Source organism: Schistocerca piceifrons, chromosome 3 (assembly GCF_021461385.2).
Source record: "Schistocerca piceifrons isolate TAMUIC-IGC-003096 chromosome 3, iqSchPice1.1, whole genome shotgun sequence".
Taxonomy (NCBI): Eukaryota; Metazoa; Arthropoda; class Insecta; order Orthoptera; family Acrididae; genus Schistocerca; species Schistocerca piceifrons.
The window spans coordinates 825,949,273-825,966,401 of NC_060140.1; positions in this window are offsets into that span (position 1 = coordinate 825,949,273).

Here is a 17,129-nt window from a genome sequence, read left to right on the forward strand (position 1 = left end):
TTCAGACTCATTTTAATACGCTCGAAACTAAATTTTTTTTTTTACATTCTTGGAGATATTTTTTGTTGCTGCTACAATTAGAAGCGACACAACTAACTCCGAAATACATTATTAGCGTTTTGAACAGGCTTCTGCACCCAGTACGTAAATAAGCAATCGTTTCGCCGTGCGTTTATACATGACACTCGTTTGGCAGCGCTGCATTTGCGGTTGCAAAAAGCTGCGGGAATTTCGTGGCTGTTTGTCATAGACGGTGGTCGAGAGAAGTTTTGTCTTTCCAAGCTAATGACAATGATTTAAGCCGTCCTATCCTTGTATAGAACAAAGCCCACCCTAAGAAAGTATAGTTCCTATTTGATACATACGTTGTGATTTCGCACTTCGCAATTTTGTGAGTGGAAGTTACAGATTTTCGGTAGCTACATCGTTTATTTATCATTGAATCTACACATATCAAAAAAAGTTCTGCATCACCCCGGTTCCCAGAACTCCTGAAGATAGACGTTAACTGTGGATGGTGTATCACAGACACAGTCCCGTTGACTGTTCAGAGATGTCACTAAACCCTCCCAAAGCTGTAAGCAACCATGCATGATCAGCGCCTGTTAGACGAAGGGGGTCCGACAGCCGATCAGTTCCAGTCATTCCACGAGGAAGGAGGTACACAGCTCGTGTTGTTTGTAGTTCAACCATGCCTAGACGGTCAATACCGCGGTTCGATCGCGTCCGCATTGTTACTTTGTGCCAGGAAGGGCTCTCAACAAGGGAAGTGTCCAGGCGTCTCGGAGTGAATCAAAGCGATGTTGTTTGGGCATGGAGGAGATACAGAGAGACAGGAACTGTCGATGACATGCCTCGTTCAGGCCGCCCAAGTTCTCCAGACCGCAGTGGATGACCGCTACCTACGGATTATGGCTCGGAGGAACCCTGACGGCTACGCCACCATATTGAGTAATGCTTTTCGTGCAGCCACAGGACGTCGTGTTACGACTCAAACTGAGCGCGGTAGGCCGGATGGTACGCAACTTCACTCCCGACGTCCATGGCGAGGTCCATCTTTGCAACCACGACACCATACAGCGCCGTGCAGATGGGTCCAACAACATGCCGAATGGCCCGCTCAAGACTGGCATCACGTTCTCTTCACCGATGAGTGTCGCACATGCCTTCAACCAGACAATCGTCGGAGACATGTTTTGAGGCAACCCGATCAGGCTGAACGCCTTAGACACACTGTCCAGCCAGTGCAGTAAGGTGGATGTTCCCTGATGTTTTGGGGTGGCATCATGTGGGGCCGACGTACGCCGCTGGTGGTAGTGGAAGGCGCCATAGCGGCTGTACGATACGTGAGTACCATCCTCCGACCGATAGTGCAACCGTATCAGCAGCATATTGGCGAGGCATTCATCTTCATCGTGCACATCTTGTGAATGACTTCCTTGAGGATAACGACATCGCTCGACAGCATGTTCTCCAGATATGAACTCTATCGAACATGCCTGGGCTAGATTGAAAAGGGCTGTTTATGGACGACGTGACCCACTAACCACTCTCAGGCATCTACGCCGAATTGCCGTTGAGGAGTGAGACAATCTGGACCAACAGTGCCTTGATGAACTTGTGGATAATATGCCACGACGAATACAGGCAAGAGGACGTGCTACTGGCTATTAGAGGTACCGGTGTGTACAGCAGTCTGGACCACCACCTCTGAAGATTTCGCTGTATGGTGGTACAACATGCAATGTATGGTTTACATGAACAATAAAAAGGGCGGAAATGATGTTTATGTTGATCTCTATTCCAATTTTCTGTACAGGTTCCAGAACTTCGGAACCAAGATGATGCAAACTGTTTTTGATGTGTGTATTATAAATACTTTTTAGATATCACAGGTTTATTGGTCTAACAAATATAGAAAAGTAACATTGGAATACCTTTATACATACATTTCAGTGAACACATTCTTAAATTTGCCGCCAGGTGGAAACTATTACAGAGAATAAAGTTATACTGCTAGATATTAATTTACAGCAGAATACTTGTTAGTATTAAAAGTAATATAATATATTCCTTTCATTAAATACGACGTACATCATTCCTTTTAAAATTTTATGTCTTCTTGTGCTATAAAGCTGGCTATGGAGTTACACAACCTCCAGAAACTATGATAGTTCAGGCCGTGACCAAGTCTCGAGACACCTTTACAAATTTGCCTACGCTTATATCATAGTATTTGCACTCAAAGGGGTTTAAATCGTTGCTTGTTACATCCTTACACTGACAGTAGAGTGTGTCCAATAAGCGAATTATATGAAGGTGAGCGGGAGTAAATGCGTGACTGAGATGTGTTATCACAATGGGCGTTATTGTATTTCTTGATTTTCTTGAATACGCGAACTATGGCTATTTTTTATGTACTGGTGTATACTTGTGTAGCTTTTATCTAGTTTCTTTGACTTCGTTTTTTCGTCTTCTTAAATGCCGGTATATGAGATTTGATAAAAAAATTCTATAGTTTCACCATTCTTCTTTGCTCGATGATACTGATCTACTAGGTCCAGAGTTTATTTATTTTCTCTTTCTTTTGTTCCAACTTCTGTAAATGATGAATTTCAGAAGACTTTGCGAGTTGGTGGCCATAAACTCATCGTTGATTGCACTGTTATCTGTAAGGGGTCCGTAGGCCCTTACTATAACTTTGCAATCGCCACAGGTCGATAGGGCGAACAATCGATTGTGACGTGCTGCGTGAGCGAGTGTCGAGATGCGCCAGAGTGGTTGGCGGGAATGGTGTGTGTGTGTGTGTGTGTGGAGGTCATTATTGGAATACAGGGTTTTTAACCGAGAAGGGTGTCATCATCGCCGTGGTTACACCCCTAAATAATAAATAAATACCGGGAAAGTGATGAAGTATCTTTATAAAAGTGATCAGTGACATTACTAGTGCCGATATTTAGTTTCGCGTCTACCGCGCCGGCCTAACCTTGGATTGCAGTGTTGGATGTAGTGATGGATTAACGTGTGACGATATTGGCAAATGAAGAAAGCCTGTGCTGAGATTACCCGTAATTAGATATGTATGACGAAGGCAGTGGCTGTCTCCTTTTTGTGTTTTGGGAAGAATATAAGTTCGTAATTAGTAAAACTGTGTTGGTGTTCCTTATTACCATAGATTCAGTATTATAGTATTGAACAGGACGAACTGGAAAGTAACAACTTTCGTAGCAGTCAATTCCGATTACCAGCCCCATTAGGTTCACGGTCATGTTAATAATAAATATTGGGCTGTTTTTCGATCAAATCAGGTCGGGATAAAAACGGAGGTGTTACATATCCTACAACATTAAAGAGAGTTATTTAAACCTTTCTATCTTTATAGACCCATCGTATGAAAGTGTAGTTTCTGTCTGATACACAAATTGTGATTACATAGTAGATAATTTTGTGAGTTTAAATTAAGAATTTCCTTGAACTGATCGAGATGTGACCGTGAAGGCAAAGATCAGTTTCGTAGGGCTAGAGACAGTGGACTAAACTCTGTCTACGTGATTTCTTTTGGTCTGGATGCTGTGTGTGTCAGGTGGGAGGTGGTCTTCGAAGCAATTTAATAGGCTGACTGTCGCACCATGGAATTCGCTCTGCGTTTCCATCTACGGGAGCTGTGGTAGCCGTCATTAACCGTTCGCCGCCGTCATTAGATTAGCTGCCTACCGCATTTCAGCCTCACGAACATGATCGAACAAGCTGTTTCATACTAAATATTACTTGCATCCTCCTGCAAATAAAGAATTTTCTTGGTATACAACTCACACATGACGAATTACTGTGTGACGAAATTTATTACTGTTGCTCTGATATGAGCATATATTACACCTTTAGCCCCAATCAGATAAGTTAACCTAATATCTTAAATATACATGCATGTTGAATTTCCTGAGAACAGGAATGAATATTAAGAAAAGGACCGGAACGTACCATATCAATCACAGATAGGGTGACAGATGAACAGGTCCAATAGGGTGACAGATGAACAGGTCCAACACTGGTTAACGAACAATTCAAGCCATTTTTGTTGTTGTGGTCTTCAGTCCTGAGACTGGTTTGATACAGCTCTCCATGCTCCTCTATCCTGTGCAAGCTTCTTCATCTCCCAGTACCTACTGCAACCTACATCCTTCTGAATCTGCTTAGTGTATTCATCTCTTGGTCTCCCTCTACGATTTTTACCCTCCGTGCTGCCCTCCAATGTTAAATTTGTGATCCCTTGAAGCCCCAGAACATGTCCTACCAACCGGTCCCTTCTTGTCAAGTTACATCTACATCTACATGATTACTCTGCACTTCACATTTAAGTGCTTGGCAGCGGGTTCATCGAACCACAATCATACCATCTCCCTACCATTCCACTCCCGAACAGCGCGCGGGAAAAACGAACACCTAAACCTTTCTGTTTGAGCTCTGATTTCTCTTATTATATTTTGATGATCAATCCTACCTTATGTAGGCTGGGCTCAACAAAATATTTTCGCATTCGGAAGAGAAAGTTGGTGACTGAAATTTCGTAAATAGATCTCGCCGCAACGAAAAACGTCTTTGCTTTAATGACTTCCATACCAACTCATGTATCATATCTGCCACACTCTCTCCCCAAGTGTTATGCCACAAACTCCTCCCCAATTCTATTCAATACCTCCTCATTAGTTATGTGATCTACCCATCTAACCTTCAGCATTCTTCAGTAGCACCACATTCCGAAAGCTTGGATTCTCTTCTTGTCCAAACTATTTATCGACCATATTTCACTTCCATACATGGCTACACTCCATACAAATACTTTCAGAAACGACTTCCTGACACTTAAATCTATACTTGATGTTAACAAATTTCTCTTCTTCAGAAACGCTTTCCTTGCCATTGCCAGTCTACATTTTATATCAATTCAAGCCATAATGTAACAAAAATCATTTAATGCATTTGGAAGATATTAAGCTGAGTACAGATACTAGTGAAAGATATTAAATATCAATTGTGTAAAATTTATAAGTGTCTGTGTGGATAGCAAACTAAATTGCCATCAGTATACTGAAAATATTTAGCATACATTTTATCTCTGAATCCTAACTTATGAGTAAATACACTGAGCGAGGTGGCGCAGTGGCTAGCACACTGGGCTTACATTCGGGAGGACGATGGTTCAAACTCACGTCCAGCCATCCTGATTTAGGTTTTCCATGAATTCCCTAAATCGCTTCAGACTAACGCCGGGGTAGTTCCTTTGAAAGGGCATGGCCGATTCCTTTCCCTAATCCGATTTGACCGATGACCTCGCTGTTTGCTTCCTTCCGCCAAATCAACCAAACAACCATGAGTCGATATATTAATTTTTTATTTTTTACATTCTCATCCTTTAACCTCTTTTTATTGTAGTCGTAGTAGGAATAGTACTAGAAGTAGTAGTAACTGTTGAATAGTGTTTTGATGTGCTCGTTCTCCCATTCATACTCTGTTGCTTTATGGAATTGTGTTATTGGCAAACGCAGAGTAAGTCAATAAATATAACTATGTAAGACTCTCTTTACTGAAATGTGTTGCGTTTTCCTGAATTTGTTACCTCATCCATAGCTGCCAACCTTGAGAAGAGGTTGTCAGTAATCACGTGGTAAATATGGAGATGGGTGCGGGGGAAATGCCCTGCAAAAAATTAAAAATTCGAAGCCTGATTTATCCTACTAAATCCGATATTTCAGATTCTCTTCGACTCTAAATAAAGAATATTTTCCAGGAATATATGCAATTGTAGATGCAAAATTCAGGCTAAGTAGATAGTCAGCAAACTGACAGCATGAAAACTGCAATTCTGTTGTGTTCTCTTTTTTTTTCATTCACGCCGGACTACACGAAATGGTTCATTCTGCTTTACAAGTGATGAAAAAGATTCACTTTTTCTAGACCCAATATCTATAACTTATGTGTCCTTTAAGAGAATATCATCTAGTGGAAATTTTACTTTTATTTATTTATACATGTCCAGAACAGAACATATTAAACGTAATATATCACACACACACACACACATACACACACACACACACACACACACACAAACACACACACACACACACACACACACACACACACACACACACACACACACACATATATATATATATATATATATATATATATATATATATATATATGTGTGCTCAGAATTCAGCTGCAGGGACTGCCTTATCATTGGCGACAACCAGATCGTCCATGGAAACAGGTTCTGATAGTTTCTGCACTTGAGTAGGTGCTGTTGGTCTTAAGGTTCACCACACTCACAGTTCGTCCCCTGATATTTATCCCCATTTCTTCATGTTCATCTTACACCAAGATACTGTCCGACCCGATAGCTGAATGGTCAGCGTGACGGATTACCGTCCTACCGGCTCAGGTCCGATTGCCGGCTGGGTCGGAGATTTTCTCTGCTCAGGGACTGGATGTTGTGTTGTCCTCATCATCATTTCATCCCCATTCGGCGCGCAGGTCGCCCATGGGGGTGTCGAATGTAATAAGACCTGCACCAAGGCGGCCAGACCTGCCTCCCAGCCAATGATGCCAAACGCTCATTTCCATTACCAAGATACTCCAGTTTTCAGTCTATTGTGGATCTCCCATGTCTCGTATGGGAGGTGATAACCTGTAGAAAGTTCTTCTTCAGGGTTATCCCAATAGTTCTCTGATGATGAGGTATGCCAGAGTTGCATCCTACGGTTTGCAGGTGTTGTCTGAATTGGTTGCTCTGTCTGAAGGAAACGTTTTCTCGATTTCAGTCTTGGTGGTTGATGTTCTCTTCCAAACACGGGGTGTATTTGGTCCGTATCCTACATCTTCCTTTCTATTTAAGCTGCCGTAATCCTTCGGATGTCTGGAGATGCTGTACTCATGAGGTAGTAAATTTTATTAACAGGGGTTGCCCTCAAGCAGCCGATTACAATTCGTCCTGTTTCATTTAGGGCAATATTCATCTATTTGGCATGGCTGGAGTTCTGCCATACAGGTGTTGCATATTCAGCAGCGGAGAAGCACAAACGATGGGCAGATGTGCGGAGGACATGTGGATATGCTCCCCAGTTGTTGCCGGTCAGTTTGCTAACAATGTTATTCCTAGCATAGACTTTCATTTCTGTAACTGTGCAGTGATCTTTGAAGGTGAGGGAACGGTACAACTTTACTCTGAGGTATTTTGGGGTGTCACAATGGATTAGCTGTTGACGTCTCCACGTTATTCTCAGTTTCCTCCAAGCCTCTGTTCCGTCGGTGGAATGCACACACGTGTGTTTTTGAAGGGTTTGGCTTCAGGTAGTGGCTACCATAATACTCAGATAGTGCCTTAAAACCTGTTGTGAGTTTTCCTTCCACATCCTCGAAAGTCCTGCCTTGCGCAGCAAGTGCTGTGTAATCTGCGTAAATCAACGATCTTGTGACAGGACTAACTTGCTGGTCATTAGTGTAAAAGTTATACAACAGTGGTCTAGAACACTTCCCTGGGGGATACCATTTCTTTGTGTCGTCCATCGGCTCCTGTTTTGTAGAGTAACAAAGAAACGTCTGTTTTCTAGCAGACATAAACTGTTAGGTGGAAGTCCTGTGATTGATGGTGTCATATGCGTCAGTAAAATCAACAAAAGCGACACCGGTGTTCTGCCCACGTTCATATGCATCTTCTATGTGTTGTGTCAGGTTCAAGATCTGTCCACAATACGACCTCTCTGGGCGGAAACCCGAGTGTTCTCTGGTCAGTGTTTGGGCAATTCGGTCTGAGATTCGATTGAGGATCATTCTCTCTAAAACTTTATATAGGTGGCCCAGGAATGACATCGGTCAGAAATTTTTTACATCCGTTGGCTGTTTCCCATGTTTCAGTAGGACCACAACTTTGGCTTTCCTTCAGATCTTTGGTATTTGCAATCTTGAGACATAGGTGTCCATCATATCTAGGATCCACTTCTTCGTTGCTGGTCCAAACATTTTTATTTGTTCCGTCCTCAAGTCATCTAATCCAGCGGCTTTATTGTTCTTCATTGAGCATATTGCGGTTTCTAATTCTTCCAGTGAGAAAGGTGTGACAATATAGTTATTCTCCTCTGTAGTTCTCTGGATCTTTTGAGTTACGGATTTTTTTATTAATTTTATTAACTTTGCGCTATCCGGTTAGATGTTATATCAGGAAAGGCCTATGGAGTAGCTGTTGGCTCGTTTCCAAGGTTTTTCAGCAATTGCCATGTCTTTCTACTCTTTTGTTTCATATTAAACTGCATCGTAAGATCGCACCATTTATCTTTCCTTGCAGCTGATGTGGCTAGTATCAGGTCTTCATCAGTCTGTATTGTTGCTTCAGAAAATGGGTCATCTTCAAAGAGGTATTCATATTTATTCATAAGTGTTATTCTATCTTTTAGTCCGGGTATATAAGTTGTTCAACATCCATGTGGCATGTACCTACGTGCGACAGCTTTGATCAGCTTTATAAAGCTATCACATTTCTCTGGAGAATGGTCTAGTTCAAGGATTTTGGAGTCAAGTTCCTCAGCAAGCTTATACCATTGTGCTCATTTTTCTTTGGTGTAACTACAAGAGCAGACGAAAAACTTCTGATGTCTTCATAAAATTTTATAACAGGTAGGTTTTTCAAACCTGGTGCGACGAATGTAGTTTCTAGTGTCTATAACAATGACAATATCTTCATCGCTTTTCCGATATTTATTTTTCGAAACTTCAGTTCCAGAAGACAACCAGAAGTAGGTACTGTAAAAGCTCCAATAAATCTCACAATGAAACATGTAAATAAGATAGTTAGGATGCTATGAAGTTTATAAATTACTGGCTCTTCTTTCTGAAGGAATACATTTACTTTGGTAGGTAACGAAATAGTATTATGCAAAAAAAAAGGGAGATATAACCTAGACCGTGTTAACACAGCCTGGATGGAATGGCACCAGGTGACCAGCGTCCTGTGTGAACACCGTATGCTCTTACGCCTTCCCGATTTGGCCATGCAGCAAACTTCAACGTGCGACGGCGACTTGGAGTTTCACCCATCTCAGACAAACTACGGGAAAGCAGGTTAAGGTGACATGGACACGGTCACGAGCAGTAAAGCAGACTCGGTGGCAAGAACAGCTATGCACCTGGACGTAGACGGCCGACGATCTCGTGGCAGACCCAAGACACGATGGGCCTACCGCATCAAGAAGGATATGGAATTCATTAATGCCGCCTATGAAGATGCCCTAGACAGACCTAATTGGAGGCAGATGTGTCAACAAGCTGGCCCTGCTAGCAAGGGATAAACGTTAAGAAGAAGAAGAAGGAGAAGAAAGAGAAGAAAAAGAGTTTAGTAACTGGATCATTTAGCGTAGGGTGTACTCTACTTATGTGTTAGTTATTTATATTTTTGAAGCTTCCTCGTTGAAAAATTTTACCAGTGGTTACCACTGCCCAATTATTTTTGCTATTGATTGAAGCAAAGAAAGCCATCTTGTACAAAAGTAATTCAGTATTTTATGCGGTTTAGTGCTATATACATTTTGGAAAAGTTTAAAAGTAGCCTGTCTTTCTGAACTTCATTGGAGAAAATATTGAAGTTCCATCACAGATTCTCATATTTGAGAATTTTTGCAGTTGTCTGTGTAGCTAAAAAATGCAAGTGGCTGGAATAAGCTTGTATTCTTATGTGTGGTTGAACTTTCTTAAAAAAAAAGCAACAAGTTCCTTTACATGTCCCATTCGATATTTGCATTTTAACGTGCGAATGAAATGTAATTTTCCCAGGAACTCCTATTATTAGCAGCTCTTTACTCAAGAGCGGAATCTGGTCAGGAAAACCGTAACAACTTAGAGACGAATGTCTTGAGCCTTGTGACATTACTTGGTTCGAAAGCAGCTCTATTCCTATCCTTTAAGCAACCACGCGCAGAACTAAAAATTTTCGCCACTGCTCAGCATAGCCTATGTTACTAAGCCGTGGTGACTGAATTATTCGTAGACAGATTTACAACGTACTCAGGAAGGAAATGATTACAACATTTTACGAGCAGTAGAATATGATAGGCGAAACGTAAACAGTACTTTTATGTGTTTTTTAAGAAACGTCAAATTGTAAAATGGCTACTTCCGTAATTTTTAGTAACTTTGCGTAGGTACGTAATGCAGGTGATACATCCGTAATAATAACGGACAATCCGTAATAATTGGCAGCCATGCGTTCCCTGCAATCACTTGATTGGTATATTTCTCAGGATTTTTTAGAAAACTTCTTTTATGCAGAAATATGTGAAAAACGTCTTTTATTGAACTACTCTGAAGGTTCTGTCAGATTAAATCAAACAATGGAAACTTTAGGTAGGAATATCAACAATGTAGGAAAAGACAGATTGCTATTTACCATAAAGAAGACACTTTAAGTTCCAGACAGGCACAATTCAAAGACACTTACACAAAGCTTTCGGCCTCAGGTTTCATCAGCAAAAGAGAGGCACAAACTACTCATATACACAAGTAAGCACACCTCATGCACACCTGACCGCCAACTCCAGTATGTAGGGCCGGAATGTCAGGCTTCCCTTTTGCTGAAGAAGGCTGTGGCTGACAGCTTTATGTAAGTTTCGTTTAATTGTGCCTGTCTGCATCTTAACGTGACTTCTTTACAGTAAGTAGAAATCTGTCTTTTCCTGCATTACAGGATCTGTCAGGCTGATTGACGAGATGGGCAGTGAGGCTTCAGGAGTACGGCACCACAGTGGTATACAAAGGCAGATGGAAACACAAAGCATCGACTGCTATTCGAGGAATGTTGTGGTGGAACGCAGCAGTGTTGAAGAAATCTCAGTTACTGCCGATGAGAGTTAAGATCAAGAATTGTTGAAAACCACAGAAACCTTGAGGAATAAGGAACCAATCAAAGAAGAATTCCATGTAATAAATGGAGTACTGTACAAGGAGGTATGATCCGATGGAGCGGAAATGTTAGTTTGTCATCCCACCTGATCTACGGCCAGCTATCCTGAAGTTTTTTCTATGGTGCTCCAACATTTGGTCACATGAGAATAATGAATACTCTAGACAGAACCCGACACAGGTGTCACTGGCCAAGTGTCTACCGATCCGTTAGACTATGTGAGCCTCCATACTGAATGCCAGCGACGGGTGCATATGCCACACTTACCTCTGTGGCATTGTGTACCAGTTCCACCTGCAGTAATGTGATTCAACAGAATCGGATTCGATCTGATGGGGAGGTTTACAAAATCGAGTAACGGAAATCGATGGATAGTAGTCTACATTGATTATTCAGCCACTGCACCATCACCAAAACTGCCACTGCCGGGTCTCCAGAAATACCAAGACTTCTTGTAGAAACGTGATGATCTCTGAGTGTGTAAAAGTTTTCCAGTCGAGGCTAGATTCAGAGGTAATTTCACTTTGAGACATACCCACGGGTTGACGACAACCTACCACCAACAGACTAACACTTTCACGCAACATTTCAATAAGACGTTAACAGACAAGTTCTCGTTGTACGTTTTTGTCTAACAGAGAGATTGGGAGGCAATGTTGACCCTTGTGACATTCCCATACAATACAGCAAGGCAGGAAATTATAGGCTCCACACTGTTTTTTCTGCGCCATGGTCCCGACATCGAAACGGCTATGGGTAGACTGTTCACGTTTCAAATGGACGATACTCAGGATGACTACGTGAAACACCTCATCACGAATACTGATAGACAACTAGTGCACATATGGACCCTGATTGTCCAGAAGATAGACCCCACAGTGCTATAACGCCAAGCAGCGGCCACTGAGACACAGTCTGGGAGACTTGGTATGGATTTTTATGGATGTGTGGAAAGATTACTGAAATGCTACTTTGAGCTGTATTGCCACCTTCACCACTTGTCGGATATCACATAGGAAGTCGTGAACCAAGACCCTTGTCAAGAAGACGTCGTCCATGTCCGCCTTTAGAATCCTTGCCATAGTCCTGATGTGCAGGTCGACCAGGTGGGGTTCTCCTTCAAGGAAACTCGGTTGACGAGGCTCGTCACAGTAAGAGGACTTACCAACATGATCAGATCATGACGATCCACCAGCGTCGCCGTACAGAGGCATACTGACATTATCTAGGTCCAGGGTGCTGTTGTCGGCTCCAATGAGAACTTCATGAAATAGCGGGTCACTGTTTCTCCAGGAGAGGGAGAATGGGTCGAACAGCGGTGCATGCGGTGTTGTGTGATGGCTGGCGTCAGTGCCTGCCATGCTGCGGGTCGCCAGTTCAAACCTGTCAAACTCTATTTCTTATTTAGTATTTATCGGTTCTGGAAGGTTCTTACGTTGGAAATGTATTCATTTGGAATATTCGATGTTTGTATAAATAGGTCACTGCCCGTCTAGGAGTTCACAGGCTGTATGTTGGCGTTCGTATAATAAACGTGCATGCAGTGATATGTGTTTTACTTCACTAGTGGCCCTGCTTTTGGATTTGGACTTGACTGTTTACGACATGACGATATATTCCTGCTTCTTCTGATACAAAGCCGTTTCAACACGTTTTTTTTAAGAATACTAAAATGATGCCCAAAATCGATTACCAAACTCGAATCGCGCAACGATGAGGAAGAAAATCTGCCTTGCAGAAAAATCGCGGAGGAACCTAATAAGGGTGGCAAGACGCGACCAAGACCAGTACTTTATTACTATGCCGTTTCTCTCAGACAAATTTTTTCTTCCTTAGATTTACAGGACAGAGCGAGGTGCCAGAGTCATAAGCCAATGGACACACATTAGTGAGGATTCTGGTTTAAGTCTCTTCCTCTCTGGCCATATATATATATATATATCATTTACGTGATTTTCCTACGGAGCTTAAAGCGAAACCGAGAAGTCTCTTTGGAAAGTGTATGGACGATTCCTTCATTATCATTCGCCAAAAAGAGTTGCTGTCGTGTCTGAAATTATCTCGTTTTCTATGGGATATTAAACCTATATTTTCTTTCATTTCGGTCTATAGAAACCAGTGTGTAAGTGGATGTCGAACGTCAGTCTACCTCGTTGCTGTTGTGGTCTTTAGTCCATAAACTGACATCATGGCTCTCTCTAAGTCAGCTTATCATGTGCAAATCCCTTCACCTCTGCATACTTGCTTCCACATACATCCATTCGATCCCGTTTATGCTATTTGAGCCTAGGCCTCCCTCTACTATTTTTAGCTCCCCCACATCCATAGGAGGGGGGGGGGGGGGCAAAATGAGCACAACCCCACTCTGCATTGCCGCCAAATTTATACAAGATAGCGGCGATAGATGTGGCAATATGGCATTGACCTCATGGCAGGAAGTTCTAGTTTTGGCGGGAAGAAGCCCAATTGGGCTGCCTCTACTAGCCTAAGAACATGACAGGAAAAAAGGTCACTTGGGCTACCTCCACTAACTAAAGTCATCCGACCACCACCTCTTCCTCGGAATTGGCAGGAAAAGGACTCAGCCTGTGCTGGGCTGCTGGATAGGATGGACATAATTCTTTATTTTGCAGGCAGTCTTTATTTAAACAATTTGAGGCAGTAGCTCGATCTAGTGTGTCCACCATGAGGTCCGGAGTTCAACTGACCTAGTGCACAATACTGCCACCAGTGGGCACTGCCGTCCCATGGTGGTCTGGAGGAAAATGATAAGAAAAGGACTCAGTCTGTGTCCAGCTGCTGGAGAGAGGAGGAAGTATATTTATTTTGTGACAGTTTATTTTGAGATGGATTTCACCTAGTTTATTTATTACAATGACACAAAACACTCACTCTGTCGTGCTGGGGGTCACAACAGGCAGCCTACAGACCAGAAAACTACTCGTAAATTATCGAAATGATGCACTATACTGATGTACAGATACGAAAACAATTCGTAAAGTGTCAAAAATTAATGCTTGTGTAACACTATGCAAACACACTCACAACGCATAAACAGCCGAAAATGATGCAGTGTACGAACTCTCATGCTTTTGAACAATCTTCAACTGCGGAAAACTCTTCCCTACAGAGCCTCAAGGTACGAACGCCGGGCGGTGCACTCACATCGGTCCTAAACGTGAGACGCCTGTGGGTCACGTGCACATGTTTGCCGTTGATACCTTTCTACATGCGATCCAGTGAAGACCTAATTGTCTAGCGACTCACCATCGTAGGTGCCGCTGAAAGGTTCTCAATGTTATACTGACGTCACACAGCTATGTAAATGAGAGCCAAGTATACCTCACGGAAATTGTAAAGTGTCACAGAAATAGTTTGTAGGAGCTTTTCTGACCTATCAGCACGTTCCCTGTGACACTGTGTCGTTATTTGAAACATTGTTTTTCCAGCTGTAGCACGCTTTGTACACTGCCATACATTATGTTTTTTTTTTTTCGCTACAACTTCGAGATCTGTGGCAGGTTCTAACCTGACGTTGAGATGTTCTAATCGATTGCTTCTCACAGAAAACTAGACGTCACATGGTACAAATCATGTTGTTCCTGCTGCTACCGTAACACACCACACACACTGTATGATTTTAAATAAAAGACTGTTATCACATAGGGAAACTGGGAAAGTTTGGCGGCGTTGTGGAGCGTTTCCAAACTGCTGTCCAAAGGTGATGGACGACCTCTACATTTAATTATTGCAGTCATGCACACAATCAGTGTTTCAGAGCTAGCCATCCCCAGAAGGTGTTGCCCCTCCACCAAAACTCTGTCTCCATCTTAAACAAGCAATTTCAGTCAATCATTATGTGGTAGCCAACAGCATACCAGTGGATGGATGGGGTGGAAAAGACACCATCGATGTACTATAATAATAAGCATCACAGTTGATAGTGCAAACAATTTTAGCAATTTTACAGTTATTTCAAAACTGACCAATGTTGCCACAGCATGTTTCCCAATTTCAGTATCATCGCTAAACCGCCCCTTGTCCACTTTGCGAGTATCATTGCGAATGTAGATAGATAACTATGTGGCATGTCCATCCATTGTTATTTCTTGGACATGTACATCATCAAAGTATACCAGACAGCACTCTACACATTTCTAGTACCTCGAGCATTGTGCTTAATTTACGATCTATACCTATGCAGATGGGAGTCACAGAGCATTCTTGCAGTGTTAGGATAAAATTAGAGACTCAAAGAGCCCCTGGAATTGTCTTTGACCAACCAACCTTGCAGCACCATTACCGTTTTAATCTGCAACTGATCAGAAGTAGACCGCTATATCGCGCGTCTTGTGAATGAATGGAGCTTGCCAAGTCCTCGCCCATTCAAGTGCACAAGATTTCTAGATGCGCCCATGACGAGGAGGTTAGCATTCCTTATCGGTGTATAGTAAAAGATTTGAAAGTGCTGTGATGTAATAGGAGACAGTTGTGAAGAACAAGAAACGGATGATTTTTATGCATGATGGAGCTCCAGATAGATGGAGTTCGAAGCATTTTATGTTAATCAAGTACGCTATCAATTTTAAGGTATTGTTCTAGTGTCTAGGATCAGTACCGGGAGGGTACTGGTAAGAGAGAACATAAACACACACCCTCCTAAGGCTACAAGGCTCTGCACTTGAAACAGACTAAAATGTTAGGTCGCTTGAGTTTCCAACCTATCAGTTGTGTGGAATGCAACACTGTTAATATTCCAGTGTAAGAAATATTTCCAGTGCATGAAATACGTCCTTCTTGCAGGTAGTAACAAACTGTAAAATGAAAAAACTACTGGCTTAAAACATCAGCTCTGTGTGACAAATGCACAATATATCTTTCCAGAGATGTATAGCGTCCACTGTTCACATCCGATCATGTTTGAGAAATTGTACTACGCCCACACCAGTCCTATATAAAATGATAGTAATGGAGAATTCCTCTTACAAGGAAACATATAAACGCATAGCAGCGGCGTCCGATATGTGAAATTACACGTCATGCCATCACTAACTGCTGGCCGTCGTGGCCGAGCGGTTCTAGTCGCTTCAGTCCGGAACCGCGCAACTGCTACGGTCACAGGTTCGAATCATACCTCACGCATGGATGTGTGTGACATCATTAGGTTAGTTAGGTTTAAGTTGTTCTACGTTCTAGGGGACCGATGACCTCAGATGTTAAGACCCATAGTGCTCAGAGCCATTTGAACCATTTGAACCACCAGTAACTGTCAACCAGATGTATACAAGGGGTTTGCAGTGTCTCACAAACATGATATATCATCGACCCTCTGATGTGGAATCGAGACAGAATGCATTACAAATACTGGAGAAATATCTAGTGGCAGCATGAGAAAGATGTAAGTACTGGTTTCATGCCACGTTCCTTACTTTCTAAATTCGGTAACTTTATTACGATGTTGCACCGTCGGCGAAGTGTAACCACACTGTTGGTTTGATAATATATACCTCGGCGATCATCATCTATAATCAGTGACACGGAATTTGTTTGGAAAAAATAACTTCATTCAGAGGTAATTCCATACCTCAATTTATAAAGCCAGTATAGCTTTTAACGTGGATACTTGTGTGCACTTGTAGAACCAAGACCGCTTGTGACAGTAACAGAAATTAGTTCTTGCAAATCGTATTTTTTTAACATTGGCAGTTTGTAAGACGATTACACCTCTCTTTCTAAGGCACAGTGGCACCACCCACAAGAAAAACTAATGAGACATGTCCACCCATCGCTGATTTTCGGTCAGTATTATTGTGTATCGCCAGCAATCAGTTGTTGGCGAAGCATATACTTAGTAGTAGGGGATGCATGATAGGTTCACCTTGAGCATCATGGCTTGTAAAGTATGTGTTTGTGTTCCATCATGTTCAAAGGAAATGACTATGTCCAGTTGTAAGGAAGATGCGGATTTCACGTGGAATGCTGTGGTAGCAAAGGGAAGAGTATTTCAATTTACAGAGCCACAGCCACCAGCAGGGTGTATTTCCGGAACTTGTGGAATGTCGTTCAATTGAGACCGCCATCATACCATTTAATTGTAAGTACAGCTATCAAATATGTATGTGGCCGGTTTCCTAAGAGGACTCTATCTAGGGGTGAGTGGTGCACTGGCAGTGGCCTGTGG